Source organism: Schistocerca gregaria, chromosome 1 (assembly GCF_023897955.1).
Source record: "Schistocerca gregaria isolate iqSchGreg1 chromosome 1, iqSchGreg1.2, whole genome shotgun sequence".
Classification (NCBI taxonomy): domain Eukaryota; kingdom Metazoa; phylum Arthropoda; class Insecta; order Orthoptera; family Acrididae; genus Schistocerca; species Schistocerca gregaria.
Window position 1 is genome coordinate 1134050682 of NC_064920.1, and position 27851 is coordinate 1134078532.

General features: G+C 44.4%; 1 protein-coding gene across 1 annotated transcript in view; it reads right to left on the bottom strand.

Moving 5' to 3' along the window:
- The window catches only part of LOC126284025 (roundabout homolog 2-like), a 1608695-nt gene that overhangs the window by 1561281 nt on the left and 19563 nt on the right, over nucleotides 1–27851 (bottom strand). The gene's annotated exons all lie outside the window — the stretch shown is intronic.

The following is a 27851-nucleotide window of genomic DNA, read 5'->3' on the forward strand; positions in this document are numbered from 1 at the left end:
CCGCAAATATCTTTTCATGAAGATGCTGAACGTCTTGTCTTACAGTGAGATGAATGTACTGACGGTATGACGATTACTGTTTTTCCACCTGTCTCATTTTCATTTCCCTTATATAACTTGGGACTGATCCGAGCTACATATTATAAGAAAGGGACCCTCCTCATCATTTCATCCTAGGCTTAAGGACTTCTGAACTAGAGTGCTGCAACGCTCAATGTTTGACCGGTCACGGCTCGCCTGTTGATGGGGGGCCCCGAGCCGCTCTTGTCCTGCCCCACACGACTCAGCTCGGCCACGTACTCGCCCCATGTCTGATGTCCGGATTCCGGATACGCGGATAACCGAGCATGACCGGTCACCGCTGACGTCTCACCTCGCCTCGCCCCGGCTCCTTGCAGTGTACTGTACAAATAAAACGCCTCTCTCTCTCTCTCTCTCTCTCTCTCTCTCTCTCTCTCTCTCTCTCTCTCTCACACACAAACACACACACACACAATATATTTATCTCCGCACACAATATATTTATCTCCGTCTCTCTCTCTCTCTCTCTCACACACACACACACACACACACAATATATTTATCTCCGTCTCTCTCTCTCTCTCTCTCTCCTTTAATACAAAAGTAACGTTTCCAAGAACGGGTACGTAACACAGCTAAATTCATAGAGCACTTTCTTTTATAATATTTGCTCCTGTATTCCTAACGTCCGTGAATTTTGTTGCAAATAAAACATTGATCACAAGAGACCAACCTGTGTTAATGTAATGTGTTTTAAGCGTCAAATAGTGCACCTGATTATGCGAATCAGTCCACATATCAACTGTCGCAGCACATGTTCTATTAATAACTTCCGCAATAACAGAAGGCATTATGCTGTTTCGTATTGCATCAGCTTGTTCTTTGACATGTCTGCTTATAGTAGAGGGATGTGGCATGACATCTGCCACGTTAACTTCTCCATAATGCGCACCTAGATGTATTAATTCTTGGCCTAGTTCTCTGAAACCTTCACTGGAAACAGCATTAAAAGGTGTCGTGTCTTTAGCTATAGTACTATTCTTTATTACTGCCGGTATCCCTGAAGGAGCTGTATCTTTGTGAGGTTTCTTGCAACTGTGTTTCTTTAAATGAGTGGTTCCCGATTGGAAACACAATAATGTGGAGCAGTTTATGCACGATACGTACCCAGTAGACGCACTGTTTTCGTCTACAACCAACAAAAATATGCTCCATACTTGGCTTTTTAGACCTTCCCGTCTCTCCAATGTGTAAACATTAGTTTCAGTCTTACTGCACTGGCCTCCTCGCACTGCATGATTACAGAGAGAGAGAGAGAGAGACACACCACAAATGAGAAGCCCGTACCTGTAATGTGTTTGAAGTTACGTGCTACGTATTCGGTCACAGCATCTATGCTCGGTCACAAGGACTCATGCGGGCAGCCTACCCAGTTAGGGTGTGCTCGCCCCATATCGTGTTTTTTTTGCTCGCTTACTCGGTCATGCAGGACTCTATTCTGAACTCAAGTGCAATGACGTACTTAGAACCTTTGCAGGCACTTCATACTAGCATGTGGCTTACGCTTTTTTTTCGGACAGGGCTATGGCCAGAGACGGCTTTTCTTTTATTCATGATATCGGAATTGTTCACATGAAAAAGGCCCAGTGTTGAGACTTATGAATGCATATTTTCGTGAATTTCGTTTAGTCTGACCTCACTGAAACGTGGTGGAAAACACTAAAAATTAAGCAGAAATTGAAAGAAAAGGGGGCAGCAGCATTAAAGTATAGTACGACATATCAGCAAAGAGACGGAATGTCTTATAGATCAAAAGAAAGACTTTCGTAATTTGCGTCTCTTTTAGTGATCTGTTCGTACGTTTTATCAACGACATTAACGACAGCTGAAAAACGGATCAACATCGGTCTCCAGACAAAAGTCTGCTGATTGAAAATGACCTGTTTTTTTGCCAAAGGGATCTTAACTGAATTGTTATATTACCCGGAGATGTCTCTAACACTTTTCTGTACAGGATCAGCAGCTTAAAGTCAGTAGTTACGTTGGGATTATGGAAGCGACGGAACGTCGGACATCACAGGAAGCGGTTGTTCTTGGCTACTGCAGTCGCATGCTACGTATTATCGACGCCGTTAGTGTCTTCTGAAAAATAGATCAAGATACGTTGTCGGATGTTGCTGTGATATTTTACAACGTTATGCTCTTGTGAACAGAATATTTTCTGATCAGTCCACTCGCCAGAAAGACCAGATGGACTGCATCTGTCTTGCCTTGCTCGCTTTTCCTGCCAGGATCAGGAAAGCGACGGAATGTCGATTGTAAGAGAGTAAATGACTTTCTTATTTGCGTCTCGCGTGGTGACGTGGCATTCGCGTGCGTTATCATCGCCATTAACGGCTGCTGAAAAATAGATCAAGGCAGTAGATGTGGCAGTTGGCGATGGCGACCGTAGAAAGCTAAAGGGGAAGATCCTCTGATCAGCTGACTCGCACAGGGGAGGTGGATGACAGCTGTCGGCAGCTGGTGCAGGAAAAGCGGAATTCGGCCGTAAGCTCGCGCTACATTCGCTTTTTTTTCCCTCCCCTCTCCCCCTACCTCCCCCACCGTGCCCTTCACAGGAGAGACCGACAAACGGACGCGAAAAGAGCGCGCGCGCGCACACATCGGATAATGTGTCGATGGCATCGGGTCGGCGCGGTGCCATCGGGTCGGCGCGGTGTGTGGCAAGGGGTGGCTACAGCAGCGGCACCGCAGCGGGAAGCAGCGAAGAGCCTGCCTGGACGGCGGTGGGTGGTGTGCGTGTGTGGTGGGGGGCGGGCGAAATGACAAAGGGCGAATTAAAGCAAGGCGCACAATGGCCGGTCGCTCGCTAATTACACACTGTAACAGCTACGCACTGTGCGCCAATACGGCGCTCCCAACCCAGCGCTCTTTTTATACACACAGCGGCGACCGCCGCTGCCGGCGCTGCTGTTGCGATGCGCCGTGTTCGTTTAGCCGCCATTACCCGGCCATTTATTATTTACAGGCGCCGTAATGGTTCGGTGTCCTGGCACCGGTGAGCCAGGAGAGCCAGCACGTCACCGCGTTCTCTCCAAATCCGCGGCAGCGTCGTCGCGGTGTTCGCCCTTTGAGCACTGGAGACTCCAGGCTAGCCGCCAGACACAGCGTCTGCAGCAGTCTCCAGCTCAGTGAGAACTGAAGTGGACTGCGCACGGTGCGTGTTAATATCCTATTCTCTGTTGGGGCACGGCACGACACGCCAGCTAGTGAATGCTGTACTGAAGCAACGCGTACTTCATCATCATCGTCATCACCATCATCAAATAAACCTGATAAACAAAGTAAGAGCCTTCGGAATATCAGACCAACTGTGTGGCTGGATTGAAGAGTTTTTAGCAAACAGTACACAGCATATTGTTCTCAATGCAGAGACGTCTACAGACGTTAAAGTAACCCCCGGTGTGCCACAGGGGAGTGTTATGGGAGGATGTGGAGCATATATTATTACCACCAACTTTCAAATCGCGCAATGATCACTATTCAAACATAAGGGAAATTAGAGCTCGTACTGAGGCGTTCAAACAGTCGTTTTTCCCTCGCTCTATCCGTGAGTGGAACAGAGAAATAGGACTTTCGCGCGATTTGTGCCCTCCGCCACACATCGCTTTGTGGCTAGCGGAGTATATATGTAGATTTAGACGTCGGAGCCAACGTCTTGTTCCATGAGTAACCTTCCCGTCATCCACGTACTGCTTCCCACAGAGTGCATTCTTCATTGGGCCACACAGATGGAAGTAGGAAAGTGTGAGATGCGGGCTGTAGGGTGGGTGACGGAGAACTGGTCTGTGAACTCCTCTCGGAGGCGCAGCTGTGTGAGGCCTTAAGTTCTCATTGGAGAAAGAGAGTTCGCTTGCATTTTTGTGTTGACGAACAAGCTGAAGCCATTTCTTCAGTTTGCTGAGGGCAGCGCCATCACTTCCTTATGAAGGAGGACATCAAGTAGAATAACCTCTTCTGAGTCTCAGAAGACCGTCGCCATCATTTTGCAGGCTGATGTAACACTGAAAATGCAGGATGAATGGCAACTGCTACCGATATACAATTTTTTGCTGAATTGTATGTAAATATTTGTAATTTAAATGCTTTCTTTTAATAAGTAAGGACATTGCTTCACTGTATGTGTAAATTCAGGTAGGAGTCTGTTGACATTACATTGTACTTATCTGTGTCTTACTGTGAATCTTATAAGCTCTGGGGTCAGATTTCAAGAAAACGCCTTTATAAACACCTCAATGAGTTCGAAAGAGGTCGTCTAACAGGGCTATGAGTGATCGTACTTCATCTTCTGGAGAAGAAATTTAAGCAGCGACTGACACCACACTTACAAATCGGTTACAAGGACCGCTTCGAACCAGACACTCTGTAGCTTGCATTCTACTGAACTCAAACCACAGCCATTTGCGTCTTCAGTCTTGTCAGTCGACGGCTAATTGGAGGGCAGGGTGGAGGTCTGTTGTGTTTTCTGAAGAAGGCTGGTTCTGCCTCGGAGCCAGTGATGACTGTGTCCTGGTTAGAAGGGGGCCACTTGAGGGACTGCAACCAACATGTCCGATTGCTGCACACACTTCTCATGCATTGGAATTATTGTCTGCAGTGTGATTTCGTATGACAGGAGGAGCGATCCGTCGTCATCCAGCGCACCCTGATTACAGATTTGTATGGTGATTCGACCTGTTGAGCCGACTTTCACGAACTGCGTTTCAGAGGGTGTTTTCCAACAGGATAACCCTCGTCCACATACCGCTGTTGTAACTGAACGGGCTCTACAGAGTGTCGACGTGTTGCCTTGACCTGCTCGATCACCAGACCTTTCTCCCATCGAGCACCAACGGGACATCATCGGACGACAACTCCAGCATCATTCACAAACAGCACTAACCGTCCTTGTACTGACCGACCAAGTGCAACACGTATGGAACTCCATCCCACGAACTGATATCTGGTACTTATACAACGCAATGCACTCAAAATTATGGCTGCTACACCGTTTATTCAGGTACAAGCATTTCACATTTGCACAGGCTTCATTTATATATGCTACCTAGAAAAATGTGTTCCCGAAATTAACATTTTTTGGTGCTGCGATTTTTTTCCGACACTGTATATTTGCAAGTTTTCTTACAGCTCTTGCAGTCGTTTCTCGCAACCAGTTAGCCAAGCCTCTCGAGCGTTATAGACTTCTTGCTTTACTTCCATTCTACACCGGGTCTTCCACATTTTCTCTTTTTTTTTCAGTTGGTGTTCTTATTAACATGACGCGGTCCGCCACAACTTCCTCTTCTGTGCACCCTCCTGTCAGAGCTGTACTTGCACCTAACGTCTCCAGTTATTTGTTGGATACATCACACTCTCTCTCCTTTCCTCAACTTTCTGGTCTCTTCGACTCTCTCTAGCACCACAGAAGATGTTCGCTGATATCCTGCCGTCCTGTCTCTTCCGCTAGTAAATGTTTTTCTGGGACAGTTTTCATTTCCCGTCTTATTGGTCCAACTAATTTTCATTATTTTATCCCCCTTTCTTCATTTTCTTTTCCTCTCTCGTTCTCACTCAGATATTCCATCTCTATGGCGAACTGTGTTTTTCTTTTTCTGCTAATTCGGTCGCCTCTCTTCTATTCTTTTCCTGCTCTGATCTTCACCACCACACTATCCTGTTGTGAAGTCATTCTACATTGTCTAACCTTTTCAGCTGCGGGAGTGCTTACGCAAGATAACTTGGCCGTTGCGCAGAAACGCATTCTCGTTCCCAGCTCTGGGCGAGTCCACCCGTCTGTTCCGAAAGGATAGCCACTTCAGTTGCCTATTACATAGTGCTTCGTCAGTTCTCATAAAACATTCTCTGCCCGCTCTGTTACACTATTGGAACTGAGGCGAGCTCACGCCACCTGCACTGCAAGTTTCTACGACTATTTTAAAGAAGCTACACGGCAAAAAAAGTTAATCTGTAATTTGTCAGCTTCATGATGAACTGCTTGTCGTTTCGTTAACGGTTGTAGTTATTATGGTATTTCCATATTAAGTAAGGTACAGGGTGAAATTCGAATGCCTGGCAATGAAAAGCAGGGGTCACTGTGAATCAACAGTTGCTACTTGTTAAACCATATGAAAGAACTGTATTTTTCTTTACACTTGAGACGAGACCTATGAGTTTATGTAGTGCACTCACTTCCAATCGTGTGCGCAAATGATAGAGTGCAAGTGAAATCAAGCGGTCTAAGGCGCTGCAGCCATGGACTGTGCGGCTGGTCCCGGCGGAGGTTCGAGTCCTCCCTCAGTCATGGGTGTGTGTATTTGTCCGTAGGATAATTTAGGTTAAGTAGTGTGTAAACTTAGGGACTGATGACCTTAGTGTTTAAGTCCCATAAGATTTCTCACACATTTGAACTTTTTTTTTTCAAGTGAAATATTGAACACATGTCTCTTATCTCAGAAAAGGTTCGCGATAACGATAAATATTTTTGGCAAATGATAGCATCCCAAGCAAAGAGTACGTCTCTTTATAGCTAACCATCAGAACTTTCTTACCCACTGCAGTATACAAGTGAGTACAGATTTTTTTCAATGGTAGCTGGTAAAATGAGAAATAGTATGAGTTTGTAATAATGTAAGTGAAGGAATCATATTTTTATTTTTATCCTATGCATGAGCTTTTCATGAGCTATTGACCTTACTTGTCCTCAGTTGTTCCGATTAATCCTGTTTCAGTATCATGTCGCAATTACAGCTGCATTAGCATGTTAGTGAGGTCATAATACCCACTGTGTTTTGGGAAAAGCGTTAGTTTTAACATGAAAACAAGAGAAAAAAAGGTGTACAAATAAATCGCTCCCTCTCTTGCAGTTTCAACGTAATACTGTACCTATTATATTTGTAATAATAAACGGTTGACTTGTCGAATTACTTGTCGTACTGGCGTAATCTGTTAATACGATCGTTTACAGCCTCACTAGCTGTTGCTTACAAGTTGCGCGTGGTAGCCGTTTGTGCAAGTGGCAACAAACAATCTTTTTCTTTTTTTAAAAAGGAGTAGTTTGGTTTGAAAAAATTGCGATATGATATAAAATCGGAAAAGCGATCACTGATGTTTTAATAACACTACCTACACAAACGAGCAACAAACACACAGCATAAGATTTGGTACAGCATTCCTGAGACAATAATCATCCCATCGGCGCGTGTCGTGGATTGAGGTACGCGTGTGTGCGCAGCATGAAAGACTTGCCCCACCTGGTCTACGCGGTAGTTTCTTGCTATCGTCGTTGGACAACCGTTGTGTTGCAGAATGGCACCAACCATAGCCTGGAAATAGTTTTACGATGTGAAGTAGCAATGAAGTACAATGCTTAATTTACTTTAAAAGACTGAAGATTTGTCTTTCATTTCTAAGAAATAATAAAAGAGAAGCGAATTAAGGTAACAGTAATAAGTTAAAAACTAAACAATTCATTCACAGTATGCAATAAAAATTGCAAGCAGGCGATTTGCTGCCTGTGTCTACATAATATCCGTTTATCTGCTTGTAGCCTTGAAAACGGACAAATTAACACAAAAACAGAGTTCTTCAACCTTAGTTTTCATACTTTAGCGCAAACTATTTGAAATGCCCAAATAGTGATATGACCCTCAATTACAACATGATTTTTGGGCAGATTTTCGAAAAATTAGAATCAGTAGGAGAATACTGCTGGTTTTTTTTTTTTTTTTTTTTTTTTTTTTTTTTTTTTTTTAGCATTCAACCACCTAACACTTTTCGACAAAAGCAGCGAACTCTGGACGGACCAACTTTTCTTTTTAGACATGTCCGAAAGAACAGATACCACCTTCATATATATATCTGCACAGAGGAAGATGCTCAAAAGGCCAGTGAGCCTTATTCACCAGCAATTTGAGCATCTTCTTCTGTACGGAAGCACAGACAGTGCCCGAACTCTTACGGGAATCGGCAGTAAAGCCGCGAGTGATGAGTGTATTGGGTAGGGGCACTATGAATATAGTGTGGGACAATAAGTTGCGAATGAGGGTCGCACGGGAGGCGTGCCAGAGATTAGTCCCTGCAGTCGCACTATCCTCTGTGTCATCGGTGGCTCAGTTGGGAAGTGTTCGGTCAGAGAGCCGGTTGGCATCTGTAATAAAAAAAACTGAATGAAACGATCAACAACGAACTTGAACGAATGTCATCTGATGTCATGTGACGTCCGCAACGACCAAACACAAAATCAACAACGAAAAAAAAATGGATAGACCGTCTGCCATTTAAGCAGGATATCCCAGGTTCGAGCCCTGGTCGGGGCACACATTTTCAGCTGTCCCCATTGACTTATATCAGCGCCTGTATGCAGCTAGGGGTATACAGTTCATTGTAAATTTTCTTTTATTTAGCTACTTAATTTAACTTTTTGATTGTATGTATCCTGAACCTGAGAGAGTCAAAATTTTTCGATCTTTTTACGTTTCTATGTTTATTGTATGAAACAAAAACTAAACTCCGTCCGAACAAGTCTCGAAAGACTGACCGACCGCCGTGTCATCCTCAGCCTTTCGGCGTCACTGGATGCGGGTACGGATGGGCGTGAGGTCACCACACCGCCACCCCGGCCGTGTGTCGGTTTACGAGACTGGATCCACTACTGCTCAGTCAAGTAGCTCCTCAGTTTGCCTCACTAGGGCTGAGTACACCCTGCTTGCCAACAGCGTTTGGCAGACCAGACGGTCACCCATCTAAGCACCAGCCAAGCCCAACAGCGCTTAACTTCGGTGATATGACGAGAACCGGTGTTCCACTGGGGCAAGGCTGTTGGCTGCTATAGAAAATAATAGGAGTAAAAAGACGAAAACCGGCTATGGAAATTTGTTATTTTGAGTGACTGTAACAGTCAGATTAAACTGAAAACTATTTAACCGAAAACCCATTGTTTCAGCTGTAACCGCCATCCAAAGTACACTACTGCCCATTAAAATTGCTACACCACGAAGATGACCCGCTGTGATATGCAAATAATTAGCTTTTCAGGGCATTCACACAAGGTTGGCGCCGGTGGCGACACCGACAACGTGCTGACATGAGGGAAGTTTTCTCATACACAAACAGCAGGTGCCCGGAGTTGCCTGGTGAAACGTTGTTGTGATGCCTCGTGTGAGGAGGAGAAATAAGTATCATCACGTTTCCGACTTTAATAAAGGTCGGATTGTAGCCTAGCGTGATTGCGGTTTATCGTATCGCAACATCGTTGCTCGCGTTGGTTGATATCCAATGACTGTTAACAGAATAGGGAATCGGTGGGTTCAGGAGGGTAATACGGAACGCCGTGCTGGATCCCAACGGCCTCGTATCACTAGCAATCGTGATGTCAGGCATCTTATCCGTATGGCTGTAACGGATGGTGCAGCCACGTCTCGATCCCTGAGTCAACGGACGAGGACGTTTACAAGACAACAACCATCTGCACCAACAGTTCGATGACGTTTGCAGAATCATGGACTATCAGCTCTGAGACCATGGCTGCGGTTACCCTTGACGATGCATCACAGACAGGAGCACCTGCGATGAACTCAACGACGAATCTGGGTGCACGAATGGCAAAACGTCATTTTTTCGGATGAATCCAGGTTCTGTTTACAGCATCGTGATTGACGCATCCGTGTTTGGCGACATCGCGGTGAACTCACATTGGAAGCGTGTATTCGTCATCGCCATACTGGCGTATCACCCGGCGTGATGGTACGGGGTGCCATTGGTTACACGTCTCGGACACCTCTTGTTTGCATTGATGGCAATTTGAACAGTGGACGTTACATTTCAGATGTGTTACCACCTGTGGCTCTACCCTTCATTCTATCCCTGCGAAACCCTACATTTCAGCAGGATAATCTCGACCGCATGTTGCAGGTCCTATGCGGGCCTTTCTGGATACAGAAAATGTTCGACTGCTGTCCTGGCCAGCACATTCTCCAGATCTCTCACCAACTGAAAACGTCTGGTCAATGGTGGCAGAGCAACTGGCTCGTTACAATACGCCAGTGACTACTCTTGATGAACTGTGGTATCGTACTGAAGCTGCATGGACAGCTGCACCTGTACGCCCCATCCAAACTCTGTTTGATTCATAGCCCAGGCGTATCAAGGCCGTTATTACCGCCAGAAGTGGTTGTTCTGGGTACTGATTTCTCAGGATCTATGCACCCTAATTGCGTGAAATTGTAATCACATGTCAGTTCTTGTACAATATATTTGTCCAAAGAATACGAGTTTATCGTCTGCGTTTCGTCTTGGTGTAGAAATTGTAATGGCCAGTAGTGTAATACTGTACGCACTATGACAGACGTATGAGCCTGACATTGGATAATACTGGTACGAAACACCGTCCGCCATTCTCCGGAGACTGGTTGGTACGTACGTACACGAGTACGTCTGTAATGACATCGGCAGGTTGTCGCAGTGTAGCGTTGCCGCGCTGCGGAACGCCACTTGCTACTGGAGACGCGGCTTTCCGCTGCTCCCTCGGCCTTGGCCAGCGGGCTCGGCTAATGTAATTAGGAGGCACACGCGGCCGGTCCCAGCGCCTGCCTTGTTCCTGTAATTGTCGCAGGCCAGGCCGGCTGCGTTCTAATTAACCGTGCTCTGGCCGCTCCTCCCGGCTCAGCAACAGTGGTCCGTGTCTGTGTCCGGCAAGAAGCGGCAACAGCTGCCGCGGTCCACCGAGGACGCTGCTGCTTCTTGCTGTCCTGCAACTTGGGCCGCTTCTCCAGACCCACGGTTTTGCCTCGCGCCCTACCGGTTATGTTAGTCGTCGTCGTTGAGAGATTTAGCTGCCCTCTGCGTCACCAACGTTCACTATGAAAATGAGTTTATGTAGTGCACTCACTTCCAATCGTGTGCGCAAATGATAGAGTGCAAGTGAAATCAAGCGGTCTAAGGCGCTGCAGCCATGGACTGTGCGGCTGGTCCCGGCGGAGGTTCGAGTCCTCCCTCAGTCATGGGTGTGTGTATTTGTCCGTAGGATAATTTAGGTTAAGTAGTGTGTAAACTTAGGGACTGATGACCTTAGTGTTTAAGTCCCATAAGATTTCTCACACATTTGAACTTTTTTTTTTCAAGTGAAATATTGAACACATGTCTCTTATCTCAGAAAAGGTTCGCGATAACGATAAATATTTTTGGCAAATGATAGCATCCCAAGCAAAGAGTACGTCTCTTTATAGCTAACCATCAGAACGTTCACTATTAAAACTAACTGCAGAAACCACGTAAAGAAGCAGAGGTTGGGTTCGAGATACCGTCGGAGATCGAAATCACGTCCCTGGTTTCCAAAGTGCCAGTCATATTGCAATTTGATACCAATAGGAAACGAAGTTTAACACTGTGCACCGTTCTACACAGATGGTAGCTATAATTTTCTTGTAATTTAGTTTCAGGTCTAGAGACGTGGTAATTGGGCCGAAACAGAAAACTAAGAGGCAGATTTAAAAGGAATGTGATCTAGCCTGTTTCAAACGTTCAAATGTGTGTGAAATCTTATGGGACTTCACTGATAAAGTCATCATTCCCAAAGCTTACACACTACTTAACCTAAATCATCCTAAGGACAAACACACACACACATGCCCGAGCGAGGACTCGACCCTCTGCCTGGACCAGACGCACAGTCCATGACAGCAGCGTCTCAGAAAGCTCGGCTAATCCCGCGCTTCTAGCCTGTTTCCTTGCTTAGAATCTCTCTCTCTCTCTCTCTCTCTCTCTCTCTCTACCACTATCCACCAACCTTCAACGTTCTTTTCTTCTTTCTTCACTCTCTTTCTTTCTAGCTTTCTCTTTTCTTAACATCTATCTCTTCTACAGTCCCTCTCTCATACACACTTCGAGACCCCAAATCCCTCTTTTCCCTCTCACTTTCACTCTCTCTCTCTCTCTCTCTCTCTCTCTCTCTCTCTCTCTCTCCCTCCCTGTCTATGTCTGTCTGTCTCTTTCTCAGTTCTCTTCCTTTTTTTGTTGTTTTACTATTTGTTCCTCTCTTCTCAACCCCGTCTCTTCTCCTTCCTAGCTCTTTCTCACACCACTTCTTTCCCTTTTTTTTTCATCATGTCCCGAAATATAGTGACTTTATCCTACATATGATAATCTTTTCGTCTCTATTCAATAGATACCCAGTGTACTCAGCATCGCCGCTGTATAATTGACTTAGCCCCTCCAATGACTTTCCCTCCTCTCCTATTCCCGAAGCGAATCTTACATGAAAAAATATCGGAAATACCTGATGGTCAGATGTTGAATTCTCGTAAAAGACCTGAGTCAATAATGTTCAAAGCTAATCATTTCTATAAAGTGTGAACTATTAGAAACAATCACATTCACGATTACTATCGGGAGCGCATTCGGTCCCTGGAACAGCATCAGAAATGTTAAGATAAAAACGGGTCATAAGACACAAAATAATAGTTTCATGACATCAAAATTCATACCACATTTGATTCACATACTGCCTTATCAGTTTTTCACTACATACACTAACAGAAATTGAAGAGTTCAACCATGAACACTTTGTCCGAGCGGTACCAAATTGACATTCCAGTTTTTCTATGACCGTAGGAAATGTTGATTAAATTTCGATTTTTATGTTAGCTTATTTTAGACAGTTTAGGTACAGACGAAAGCCATTCCGACAGATGAACATGACGACATTGTACGTACATGATTCTACTGAGTGTGTCTAACGTTATTAGGACTTTTCAGCTACAAAGCATCTTTCAAAAAAAATGAAAGAAAACAGCCCTCGGTCACTATTTTTAACCAATTAACCGGGTTTCAACACTGCTAGGACTGTCTTCCTCGGAATTTAAATCAAAGAATGGTCTATATTCTAAACATGGTCACAAAATTATGACTAAAAACGAGAATATAAGTACGGAGTCATCGCGAAAGACTGGAAGTACTTATACGTCATTTATGAAATAATAAATATGCCAAAAGCGCATTATTCACAGAGATATTTAAGATAAAGAAAACTGTCATGGCGAGCCACTAAGGACTGCTCGTTACTTGCGTGGTGCAGGTTGCAAAACGGACTTCTAACAGTGTTGAAACCTGGTTAATTCGTTGAAAATAGTGACAGAGGGCTGTTTTCTTCCAATTGTAACTATTCACGACCTCTGAACGTACAGCCATGTACAAAATTTTGCATCTTTCAGACTCTGAGAAATGCGCAGCCATTGGCACAAGGGGCATGGGAATATCATACCGACTGTTCTAAGAGAAGGTTGGCTGTAGTGCAGGAGACTGGTAAAGAGATGCATTCAGGCCAAGTGAAGGAAGGAGACTGTCCGTATGTATGTTCGACTAACGAACGGACCAGCTGAAATTCAGACAGATGTTACAGGCATATCGTCAACAAGAACCATGAGAAACAGATTACTCGCACATGTATTGAGATCTCGACTTATCATGCGTCAGTTAGCGCTGTCACCATATCATAGGAAACAGACATTTCTGTGTTGTTCATCTGTGAGTCTCGTATTGTTTGTCGCTATCATATGGGCCCTAACTACTCAATGGGTCACAGGATTCAGCGCTTCTCAAAACCCAAACCTCTCCAGCTCTTTGAACCGTGGTGCTGGGAGCTACTGAATCTAACAACAGTACTGATTTTACAGCTTAACAGAGACCAAATTCTAGAAATTATGTGTCACGAATGGTAACCCCTGTTATCATGCTCTTCCTGAGCAGGGTACCAAACGGCGTGCTCCAGCACTATAACGCAAGACTCCCAACTTCAGTTGACATCAGAAACGCCTTGTAGAAAGTAAGACTCCTTGACAGGCTTGACCCTCCTTATACTGTCACGGCATGTGTTTCAGGCACAGGAAGAAGTTTCTGAAGATGGCATTCAGATTCTGTCTTCTTCTATGCCACAGAACTCATACTGATGTCGATGATGGTCGTCATATCTGAACAGAATGAAATTGTAGTCTTTTAATACGGTAACTGTTAAGTGACGGAAAACCCTCACAAAATTTGATATGTATCGAACTAGTGTTTCGTGATACCGTTTAACAATTTCCATCGAGCTCGTTAAATTATTACTGGGACGTACTTTCTGCACGATATGATGGTCAACTGTGGTCCTGAAAGGGACCAAGATGATGTTTCTGGTGTCAAAGGATTAGCCGCCATAGAAACCTGACGGCCAGGGTACGCCAGATTGCGAGTCTTAGTTTGGTCGGAAATCATTGCAATCTCCGTGGAGGCTCCTTTCATGTACCCAGAAACAAGAAAGTGGATCCTGCAGCTTTTCAACAACTGCATGAACCAGTGCCAAATATCAAAGATCTGGCGAAAGAGCACGGTGATAGCTCTTCTGAAACCTGGAAAGGAAGCAAATCATCACAAGAATTTCAGACCAGTTAGCCTTTTGAGTCATCTTTATAAACAGTTCGAACGTACGATTCTGAATAGAATCCTTCCAGTAACAGACCCTCTTCTCAAATTCGAACAGGCAGGATTTCGACCAAACAGAAGCTGCTCAGGGCAGCTTTTGAATCTCACTCAGTTTATAGAGGCTGGCTTTGAAACCCGTCAAGTAACGGGCGTGGTATTCGTGGATCTCACAGCAGCGTACGATACTGTCCATCATCGGTTACTCCATGCAAAAATATACAATATGATCAACAACGCCCACCTCGTTAGACTACTCAGCACTCTCCTCCAAAACCGCAGGTTTTTTGTTGAATTTCAAGGACAACGCATTCGCTGGAGAGCGCAGAAAAATGATCTACTTCAGGGAAGCGTCTTGGCTCCACTTCTCTTCAACATCTATACCAACGACCAGCCATTGACCCCAAGCACAAGGAGATTTTTATATGCAGATGACCTAGCTTTTGCTACGCAGAGCTCATGCTTTGAAAGAGTGCAATGAAACCTGACAACAGCACTTAGAACACTGCCAAGCTACTACAATCGGAACCAACTCAGACCAAAATCTTCGAAGACACAAGTGTGTGCCTTTCATTTAAGGAACAGGAAAGCAAATCTTGAGATACATATTGCATGGTCAGGCATCCAACTCCACCATCATTACGCACATAAATACTTGGAAGTCACTCTCGATACAACTCTGACATTCAAAACTCACTGCAAGAACACCAAAATGAAAATCTCCGCTCGGAACAACCTAACCCGCAAACTAGCGGGGAAACAGTGGGGATCAAATCCACAAGCTGTTCTCTGTACTGCAGTGGAACTGTGCTTTTCTACTGCTGAATATGCTTCTCCAGTATGGTACAGGTCATCTCATGTCAGACAGGTAGACACTGCTCTCAACGAAACCTGCAGGTTGATCACAGGTTGCTTAAGACCTACCCCAACTCTATTGCCTGGCTGGAATAGCGCCACCATGGGTACGCAGAACAGTGGCTGCCAACAAGGAGAGACTGAAAATGGAACAGGACAGTGCCCATCCCCTGCACGGACATAATCCACCACAGCAACTGCCGAGATCGCGAAAGAGCTTCCTGAGAACATCCGAGAAGCTCGCCGTTTCACCAGAGAAGGCAAGGCTGGAGTTATGGAAGAAGTCGACGCCTCACAGGCAGACGCCAGAAGCTGAAGAACTACCACCTGGACAACACGAGAGCTGGCTGGTGTGGAAATCTTTAAACAGATTACGATCAGGAGTTGGGAGATCCAGAGGCAACCTGAAGAGATGGGGCCTCATGACAGAAGATACGTCCTGTGATTGGGGACAAGAACAAACTACAAGCCGCATGCTCCAGTGCCTTTTGTGCCCTGCATCCTGCACGAAGATTAATCTCCTGCAGGCCACTCTAAGCGCCTGGAGGTTGCAAAGTACTGGGCACATGTAATATATAAACTAGACAAGGCATACAGAGTAGTGTGGAATCATTACAAGAAGAAGTCTATCTCACAAAAAGCCAAATTACGCCACTACGACACGGTGGTGCTCCCCGAGCCACTATACGCAGCAGAGAGCACACTAATCCTAGGGCATACACGTATCAGACAACTAGAAAAAGTAGAACGGAAAATACTTAGGAAAATATTTGGCGCAACTAACAACAATCGAATATGGATCAAGAAACCTACAGAGCAACTATACAAACATATAGAGACAATCACAGAAAAGATTAAGAAAACGCAGACTACAATTCTATGGACACCTATACAGAATGCCATCACACAGACTGACCAAACAGATCTTTGACTGGGTAACCACTAGCAAAAACAAATGGGTGGCAGAGCTAAAAAACGACCTGAACCAACTCAAAGTAACAGCAGACACAATAAACGACGGAATAAAATTCAGGAACAACATTAAGAAAACTAAACTACATGAGATACACTGTGACAAACGAACAGGCGTAAAGTGGACCGAAGAACGCAAGCAAGATCACAGCCGGAATATGAAAGCAATATGGGCAACCAAAAAGGCAATATATACAGGGTGTTACAAAAAGGTACGGCCAAACTTTCAGAGAACATTCCTCACACACAAAGAAAGAAAATATGTTATGTGGACATGTGTCCGGAAATGCTTACTTTCCATGACAGAGCTCATTTTATTACTTCTCTTCAAATCACATTAATCATGGAATGGAAAGACACCGCAACAGAACGTGCCGGCGTGACTTCAAACACTTTGTTACAGGAAATGTTCAAAATGTCCTCCGTTGGCGAGGATACATGCATCCACCCTCCGTCGCATGGAATCCGTTATGCGCTGATGCAGCCCTGGAGAATGGCGTATTGTATCACAGCCGTCCACAATACGAGCACGAAGAGTCTCTATATTTGGTACCGAGGTTGCGTAGACAAGAGCTTTCAAATGCCCCCATAAATGAAAGTCAAGAGGGCTGAGTTCAGGAGAGCGTTGAGGCCATGGAATTGTTCCGCCTCTACCAATCCATCGGTCACCGAATCTGTTGTTGAGAAGCGTTCGAACACTTCGACTGAAATGTGCAGGAACATTATCGTGCATGAACCACATGTTGTGTCGCACATGTTCCAGCAGCACAGGTACAGTATCGCGTATGAAATCATGATAACGTGCTTCATTGAGCGTGGGTGGAAGAACATGGGGCTCAATCAAGACATCACCAACAATGCCTACCCAAACGCCCACAGAAACTCTGTGTTGATGACGTGATTGCACAATTGCGTGTGGATTCTCGTCAGCCCACACATGTTGATTGTGAAAATTTACAGTACATAGTGACGAAACTAAAATGAGCTCTAACATGGAAATTAAGCGTTTCCGGACACATGTCCACATAACATCTTTTCTTTATTTGTGTGTGAGGAATGTTTCCTGAAAGTTTGGTCGTACCTTTTTGTAACACCATATATATATATATATATATATATATATATATATATATATATATATATATAACAAAGATTCCAAGACTTACCAAGCGGGAAAGCGCCGGCAGACAGGCACATGAACAAAACACACAAACACACACACAGAATTACTAGCTTTCGCAACCGATGGTTGCTTCTTCAGGAAGGAGAGGGAAAGACGAAAGGATGTGGGTTTTAAGGGAGAGGGTAAGGAGTCATTCCAATCCCGGGAGCGGAAAGACTTCCCTTAGGGGAAAAAAAGGACAGGTGTAGACTCGCACACACACACACACACACACACACACATATCCATCCGCACATACACAGACACAAGCAGACATCTGTGTATGTGCGGATGGATATGTGTGTGTGTGTGTGTGTGTGTGTGTGTGTGTGTGTGTGTGTGTGTGTGCGAGTGTACACCTGTCCTTTTTTTCCCCTAAGGGAAGTCTTTCCGCTCCCGGGATTGGAATGACTCCTTACCCTCTCCCTTAAAACCCACATCCTTTCGTCTTTCCCTCTCCTTCCTGAAGAAGCAACCATCGGTTGCGAAAGCTAGTAATTCTGTGTGTGTGTTTGTGTGTTTTGTTCATGTGCCTGTCTGCCGGCGCTTTCCCGCTTGGTAAGTCTTGGAATCTTTGTTTTTAATATATTTTTCCCATGTGGAAGTTTCTTTCTATTATATATATATATATATATATATATATATATATATATATATATATATAACTTATGTGTATGGCTACTGTAAATTTGTATGTTTCTGACTCGAGAATAAAATAAAAGCTTTCTGCACGCAACAGGAAAAGCCCGATCTCCTTCCTATCAAAACAGTTTTGTTCCCATTAATTGTTGACGTACGAGTTTTTTATCTCGTGCACTCAGATGAGCTGATAGGCTCCCGCCGATTAAGGGGAGGGGCGGCGGCAGTGACTGCGATGCGTCGGCGACTTGTGATCCGCCCCTGGCGGTAGCCGGGCCCGGGACAGCGATTCGGCTTTTATTGAACGCTTCCCCCCTATCTTTATGTCTCGTTTACCCCGCTGACAAAATATACACGTGCCGTTAGGCGCGGAGATAAAGCCCGCCCGGGCCCCAGGAAGGCGCACAGATAGCTCCACCGGCGCCGTCTTCGTCCCGGCCGGCGAAACCAATTTCCATGGCGGCGTGTCCCTTTCAGAGAATTTCACGGCCCGGCGCGCGCCCGATATGCACGAATACCGTTGCGCGTAGCTCACGATCGGGGAACGTCAGTTGTGGTCGAGGGCGCCGTATAAGGAGCATTGTTTTGACGTGCGGCTGGGGGGACGCGGGCGCCGAACCGCGTGGGGGGTTCGCGATGTGATGTCTGCCATTCCGCGGAAACACTCTCTCCTGACGACAGCGCACGGCGGTGTCCGACAGTCTAGTCGTTTACTCCTCAGAACGACTCCGGAAAAAGATATGGAGTAGACAATATTCACTTAGGTCTCTACTTGCGTGTTAATTTATTAGGCACCACGATATACAGAGTGGAGGTGAAAGTTCTGTGGTTATTAAAAGTTTAAAACTCCGACACTGTTCCTTGTTATTGTGGCGTAACGTCACGCGAGAAGAATGCGACCAAATTGTAGATCAAGAGGATTGTTGCAAAATTCCTGTATTGGGCACTGAATGAGAAGCCACCAGCTTATTGCCGGCCGGAGTGGCCGAGCAGTTCTAGGCTCTACAGTCTGGAGCCACGCGACCACTACAGTCGCAGGTTCGAATCCTGCCTCGGGCATGGGTGTGTGTGATGTCCTTAGGTTAGTTAGGTTTAAGTAGTTCTAAGTTCTAGGGGACTGATGATCTTAAGTCCCATGGTTCTCAGAGCCATTTGAACCATTTTTGAACCAGCTTATTAACCAATGACTGTATTTGGATTATTCCGCTAGAACCCATCTTCAGATTGTCTGTAGACCGGTAATACTTAGCAAATAACAGAAATTGGAACTACACAAAGAATATACAAGAGTATGAAACGACAAGTATCGTCAAAATTAAGCTTCTGAAATATATATCGTGAACATCTTGGCGATCAGATATGTTAGAAAGACAGTGTGTAACAAACAAAGCTGTCATAGCAGACTAACTGACTAGCTACAACGCGATAACCAGGAAGACAATTTATGCCACCAGAGAGCACTGATGAGTGCAGAAGTAGTACCACGTAGCGACAAAAGCAGCATAAAATTTTTTTGTCTTTTTCATAACAAATGTAGTACACAAAATTAAACTTTTACAACAGTTTACAAAGTGTGAATAATAAAATGAGCGATGAACATAGATTTACAGCTGTATAGAAAATACAGACGACAAAAAAGACATACATGTAAAATGACAGATAACAGAACAAAAATTCCAGATCAGTTATATAAACTCAAAACTTTATACAAAATTACGTAAGTAAGATAAGTGGAGGGAAACAATCTAATAAGTACAATAAAACATAAATATTGAAAGCAATCGTAAGTTAGGGGAAGGTCTTACGCCCTAGCAAGATTAGGTGAGGGTGATCGTGTAAGTAAAACTCGTTAAAAGATAAAATAAATAATGTAACGATAGAAGACTAAAGGAACGCAAAGAAAAACAGATAGCGTAATACAATTTCCGAAGTATTAGGCTCAGCGGTAAGAACTACCTATTCGGTGCATGGCCATTAATTATGAGGGCAATCCCAAAAGTAAGGTCTCCTATTTTTTTTATATGTACATAGACCTGTTTATTTCTACAATGGTTTCCATCTTTTTACAGCTTGGACAACTAGCTATTTTTCGACATAATCACCGTTTCTGTCGATGCATTTTTGTAGACGCTGTGGCAGTTTTTGTATGCCCATGTCATACAAGCTCGCTGCCATGCTGTTCAGAAAGTTATGAACCTCTTCTTTCACCCTGTCGTCCGAGCTGAATCGCTTTCTGGCCAAATGTTCCTTTAACCTGGGGAACAGGTGATAGTCACTGGGCGCCAAGACAGGACTATAGGGTAGCTGGGTGATTATGTTCCACTGAAACTGTTGCAGGAGACCAACCGTTTGCCGACCGATGTGTGGGCGAGCGTTGTCATGGACAATGTGTATGCCCTTGCTCAACATTCCTCTTCTCCAATTCTGAATTACCCGTTTGAGTTTTTTTCAGAGTTCCACAGTACCTGTCAGCGTCAATTGTGGTCCCAGTGACTCAAACTTTCTCAGAAATTGGCGGTCTCCCGCTTCTTTGTTAGTTCTGAATTTCGGGCCGACCAGCTGCAAACTCTCTACACCACTTAAGGACATTTTTGACACCCATGCACGACTCACCATACTCTTCCGTCAATTAGCGATGGATTTCAATCAGCGCAGTGCCCTTTGCGTTCAAAAATCGAATAACTGCGCGCAATGCGAACTTGGCGGTGACGTCCAACGGGAGCTGCATTCTCAATGGGCTGCCAAGCCAAGACTGAGAGCCTCAGCGCGGCGTTCGTATGTTTACACACTACGCATGAAGCACCCTTCATAACAGTGTTACCAACTGGCACACAAACAGAGTCTGTACTTATAAAAAAATAGGAGATCTTACTTTTGGGATTGCCCTCGTATATTAGATGTCAAGAATGCCGAGGACACGAACCATTAAGAAATATGTATAAGAAATGTTACCGTGGCGTAGCTGGTCAGTTAGTCTGCCATGACAACTTTATTTGCAACATACTGTTTTTTATATATCTAATCAAAAGGTTGTTTATGGTGTATATTTCAGCTGTTTAATTTTAACGATACGTGTAGTTTCATACTCTTGCATATTCTTTGTATGGTTACAGTTTCTGCTGTTTCCTGTGTATTTCTGGTTTGGAAACAATCTAAATATGTATAATATTGCAGTATTTGTGTTACTCAGAAGTAGGCTGCAAAGTTCCTTGCACTGCGGCAACTACAGCCGTTATGAAATACATTAAATGTATTCGCAGTTACGAACTTGGATAACCATCAGCTGTCTAATGAAATGATAACAAAAATTTCTAGCGGACCGTGACTCGAATCCGGATTTATCATTTACCGCGAGCGGTAGCCTTACTGGTTGGCTACTGAGCACGATTACCAGACAGATACAAAGATCCATATGTCATTAACCAGGTGTCTACATCCTGTGCTCGTACATCCATTATGCATATTTTAGTACAGAGGAAACATTTTACTTGAATGTCGCTTGTCCGGTGTCGGCGAATAAATACGATATTGCAATATCTATGTTATTCAGAAATACGATGAAAAGTGCCTGCGGAAATGCGTGCACAAATTTTCACTGTCGTCGCTCCATAATACAGCTGATGCTTGTCCATATTCATACATTTAATGTAAAACTCGAAACGCGTCAAATATAGTCATTGGTTTAGCAGCTGGTGGCTTCTCATTTTTGACCAACACAGCAGCTGTACAGTACTCCTATTGATTTACTAGACTGCTGACGATACTGCTGTCTAAGAAAAAGTATCGCCGTTGGACGACCGTGAAGCCTGATTTGCACCGGAGCGAACACAAGCGAGTATAGGAGAAGGGGAATTCTCAGTTGTGTCAACCGTAGTTCAGCACCAGCAAACAGCATTCGGTCGTGTTCGGTACGCATTGGCTGATGCTCTCTCGTATTCCCCTGGTTGTCGATCTTTTAACGAATCATCAATGGAAGTTCGTGTATTTTCTGTTTCGGCGCTAGCAAAATACAGTGTGTTCGTCTGTGGTTTTGCCTGTTGTTTCATGTGTTGCGTGAAGCGTTGGACCGGCCCAAGAGAATGCAAAAGACTGTAGATAATGGTTCAAAGGGCTTTGAGCACTATGGGACTTAACATCTGAGGTCATCAGTCCCCTAGAACTTAGAACGACTTAAACCTAACTAACCTAAGGACCGTAGCGTTCGCGCGGTTCCAGACTGAAGCGCCTAGAACCGCTCGGCCACAACGGCCGGCGACTATAAATATCACTGATGTAATCCACTGAATAAATTCAAACGGTGCTACAGAATTGGGAGACGTAAGATAACGAAACTTCAAAGCGTCAGCTTGACGACAGATAACAAATTGCGGAATCGGCCCGAAAATTTGTAGATGAGATAAACAAACCTGTCCCATTTCAATTTGCTTTCAACTCCGACCAATCAGAGTTTGAAGGGGAAATGCATATGAAAAGAACCGTGGAAATTAGTGGTACCAAGGTAAATGTATTAAGATCAGCTAACATCAGTGCCCTTATACTAAAATGTAGACTTTCACGGCCGGAAATATCATGTCCATTATAATTATCCGGGCTGTTATGCCGTGGTCGGTTGATGAATTTTGTCTCAATTCCCAACGTTTCGTCTCCGACTGCGGGAGACATCTTCAAGGGGATGTCTCCCGCAGTCGGAGACGAAACGTTGGGAATTGAGACAAAATTCATCAACCGACCACCTCATAACAGCCCGGATAATTATAATGGACATCAGTGAATATTTACGTCACACCAAGCTACAGTGGGGAAATGGGAGCCCTGCTTTTGGCCAGTAGCTAAATGTCAACAATGCCCAGTTTGTGATGTGTAATACATGTTTCCCCAAGCCGGCTGATTTCTGCACCTTGCGTACTCATTGTTCTATCGCCCTGCTGATCCACATAATGAGTCATTAGCATGAGTCATTCTTCTGGCACAATTATCAACGCTACACTGTGAAATGAGCCATACTAAAGATTGAACTTGCGACCTCGCACTCAAGAGGATCGTTCTAAGTAATTAGCGCACAGAGATGTTCATGACATCTTGTAAACACAAACTGAATCCCCTCTAGAATCACAATTTACAGACATTTTCAGAAACTTCGAAAATATCTCCAGTTCTTTTACCGAATAACGCCTAAGCTGTGAGTGTTTCACATCACAGTTAGTCAGTTTTATGTCGTTTTTTAACACAAAAGTAGCGGCAGCATTCTAAATTATGGTATTATGAAAAATGATAGTGTACCTAATCTTTCTTTCAGCATTGTCGGTTGGGACGTTCGAGTTTTCCGAACAATACGGAAGGTCATCCCATACACAAACAGTAACGTAAAAAGATTAAAGCGAACTCCTACACGCAATGGAGTACGGCGTCCTCATTGCGAAGTTAAGACCACATTGACATTAATATCTAATCGAAGTGATTCCGTGCGTGTTTTCTAAATGTAAACTGTCGTCCCAAAACAACGGCCATTCGGTGGAATTTTAAGAGTGCTGCCGCATCGCGTAGCGGGAGAGACGAGACACGAGTATTAAAATGCAGAGAGCGGCACTCTATGTTCAGGCAGGCGGCATTCAGCGGCGCGGAAAATCGCCGTGTCGCCACGCGGTGTTTTGACTCGCTGAAGAGCTGCGTGCCCTGTTATACATTATTCATCCGGGCACCTTATTTTCGCGACTGTGAACATTCTTTTTAATGAGAGAAGGCGGTCGGTAATTCGCAAAATGTTGTCGTAATTGGCGGCCAGTTTCCTAAAGCGACCCGGAAAACTTTCGCGAGGGACGGAGCAGCCGCATAGCAGAGCCGACCGAGTTCTCCGTTAAATAAAAAAAAAAGGAAAAAGTGGAGAAAAGTTTGGTAAAACAAATTTTCCCAGTAGCAGAGCGTCGCATCCCGACGCGCCTCTTGCTAATCGTTTACGGGCTATCGACTGGCCGTTGCGGGTATTCCCCGCGGACTGACGGGTTATCACACGCAGCGCAGTGCAGCCAACCCGATAGACCGATATCGGGCGTGTAACCGCTGCCATTTTCAATATTCACCCGCGATTAACCGATTCGTTTGCGGCAGGGATTATAAGTATCTAAGCCGAAGGCAGATGCGGTAAACGAGGCGGCTATTTTCAACCCCGCCGTAACTCCCCCCCCCCCCCCGCCCCCCTTTCTCATCCCCCCCCCCCCACACCTTTCACAGTCAACAACTACTCCTTTACCCGACCTCCACATCCACTCCCCCCTCCCCACCCATTCCTGCTTACCAGCTAATCGTAGCCCGACATTCAGCGATGAAATGCGAACAGCGCCCAGTGTATTGGTTTTTGTGAAATTTTAATCCCGGCGTAAATTGGACATCGACGTACTCCGACAGCCGAGAGCTGATGACGAGCCGCTACCGAGTTCCTGCCACTCCAGTTTATATTACAGAATTATCGATAATTCATTAAAATTGACACAGTTTAACGGTGGGCCTGTTGCTCGCGACAAGTTGTGCGAGCAGTTTCCGATTGTGCGCTCGACTCTATAGAATTTCACAGATTTTGTTTACGAGGCGGGAAATGAGAGACATCCCTTGTTTCACCTCGGTTAGTGACTCGTGACACAGATGTAAGGTATCGTTTCTGGACTACAACACGAGTGACGTTATCGTTTTTATGCACAATGCTACTGCGGTGGTCCAGTTATTGTCTCATTTTTGTACTGCGCAGAAAAATGAACCGAATGGACTTATACTGATGAAAAATATTTTGTGTACATGATTTTAGCAGTATAACTATATCATAAGTAATACTATTTACTAGTTCAGCCAAGTTTAATAACAATATCGCTATTGAACTCTGTGAAGTTCCACACTGTGTTGTTCATAAAATGCGCAAGGCAGTCATAGACCTCACCTGGTACATGAAATGGGTGTATTTAAGAACAGGTATTTATACTACGAAATAAAATCGTTCACACATGCACTGTAGTATTAAATTAAGGTAAATCTGAGAATAAAAGATAATTTTATGGTTGCCATAGTGATTAATTTCGACAGGTAGGGACAGTGGACTAAATGGAAGTTTTAATGCTAAACAGCATTTTTATTGCGCCAATGGACATTCCGAAGTCACAGCTTCAGATTTTTTTAAATTTATTGCCTGCCGGAACGTTCCCATACAGCCACCTCAACACACGAAATTTTTTTTAACAATTTATGGTAGACATTTTTATAAGTCGTAATAGGTATGAAGTAACATGGATTAACAAAGGACTGATTCCACATAAAACAAGATCTGTAATCAGGAAACACTAAAAACACTACACAAGACGAAAGTGGAATGCAGGGTACATAATGGTAATGTACTATAAGAATCCTACTGGTAACACAATAACAAATGATAAATCGCCATGGGTACACATTTGAGATATTCCCAATTCAGTCCATATTAATGACTATATATCAAAATTAATCATAAAATGTTCTTTGTATGACCTGTAAGAATTCCTTCAAAAGCAGTAGATGGAGAACTGAATATCTGCCAGGTCTATAAGTACTATCTAGACAGAACAACAGAATAGTTTATACAGATTCATCTTCAGAGCACCCATAAACAAGTGTCTGGTGTGTCAGCATCGCATAGAATGTCCGTACGTAACAACAGACAGCCCTGAGAGTGAAGTCGTGACTTCGAAATGTATATTGGTATATTAAAAATGCTATAAAGACAGTAGATGGTATTTATTACTTCGTTTACCATTAACCCCTTTTTTGTTTTCGTACTGGCAGCAGGAATAAGCTATTCGGCGAAGAAAGATTTATGTTTCGGTATGTATGTATGTATGTATGTATGTATATATGTACGTGTGTGTGTGTGTGTGTGTGTGTGTGTGTGTGTGTGTGTGTGTGTGTGTGTGTGTGTGCGTGTGTGTGTATGCCTACGTGAGTGTGTGTATGCCTACGTGTGTGTGTGTTCTGGCATAGTTCTCGAATGCCATGAGCAACTAGTTATGGCTACCTGATTGTACATCTTATTGTCTTTCCAGCCTCTATATACAAACGCGGATGTACACTGATGACCCAAAAGACCATCTGCTTAATTCCTTGTTTGTCCTTGTGTAGAATCAAATACATATTTTACGTATCAGGGATCCGACAGTTTTTTGGTAGGGTTTTGGAGGCATGTGGCATTTAGTGAGTACGCATAGGTCATGTAATTCGCGTGAGTAACAGCAGCTGATTTGAGTACGCGGTGATGGCGCCCGATAGCGACCCAGATGGGTTCCATAGGATTTATATCAGACAAATCTGGTCGCCGAGACATCAACGTGAGTTAACTATAATGTTCTTCAACCACTGTAGCACGGTTTAGGCTCCAAGACAAGAACAATTATACTGCTGAAAGAAGACACAGCAGTCGGGGAAGACATCAACCATGAAGGGATGCAAGTGATACGCAGCTGCCAGTCTGTCTTCGATTACTGCCACAGGTCCCATGCAAGTGCAGGAGAATGTCTCCCAAGCATAGTACTACACCCATCAACCTTCGTCCGTGTCGTGCTGCACGTCTGAAGCCGTGTATATCTCGATGACGGCGTTTGTGGAGAAGAGCATCGACCTAGTGTAACAAAAATGTGATTCACCCAAAGAGCAGACACATCTCCCTTGATCGACGTCGAACCTCGCTGGTCCAATGCCCACTGCAATCGTAACTGAAGATGTCGCTGGGTCAGCAAGTGGACACGTAGGATTGGTATCTTGCGGAGCTCCATGTTCAACAATGTACGACGAACGATCTGCTCCGAAACGCTTGTGCGTACACCAGTATTGTGCTCTTTTGGCAGAGATGCCACAGATCACCACCTACCCTACCTTACAGAACAGGCAGGCCTCCGAACGCCACGTTGTGTGAAGAGTCAAGGACGTCCAACAATTCAGCGACAAGTGCTAGTTTTGCGTCGTACTTCTTTCCGCAGATGCTCACGACAGTAGCACGTGAACATTCGTATTCGAGATACTCGTTCAAAGGCTTTGCGTAATAATAATCTGCCTTCTGTCAAAGTCGCTTTTCTCAGTGGACTTCGTCATTTGCTGCCCATATTTTCGCTAGGGTGATCCTCCGTCCGCGTCTGCTCCGCTTACATACTTTTGTTACCACCATGTGGCATCCGACGTCGCGGTGGGCTAGAGAGCCTGTATAGGGAGAGTGTGGTGAAGTTGCCCGTGATTGGTTGATTAAGTTTGGCAGAAAAATGGCGCCAAACGTCTCTCACGCTTCCTATGTTCGCCATGCTTTTGAGTTGAATTGAAGTTCAGAGGACTTTTGGAAACGATTAAAAGGTGTTTGAATTATTGAGAGAGTTATAATGCGTTGTGCAAGCAAGTTCGATTTAGATGTATATCGTTTTTAGTACTAAGTAACGTTTGCGATCTTATTTAGGAGTTGAAATAATGAAGCGTTTTGTGATGAAGTCAATAGGCTTACATGTTTGAAGTAAACACGTTAGTAATTGTACAGTATAGTTTTTGACATCGGTAATTCGTTCTGCAGACGTTCGTAAACGATGCTAGGTTGTGCTGCATTTGGTTGTTCCAATAGAGGATCGTTCAAATGGTTCAAATGGCTCTGAGCACTATGGGACTTAACTTCTGATGTCATCAGTCCCCTAAAACTTAGAACTACTTAAACCTAACTAAACTAAGG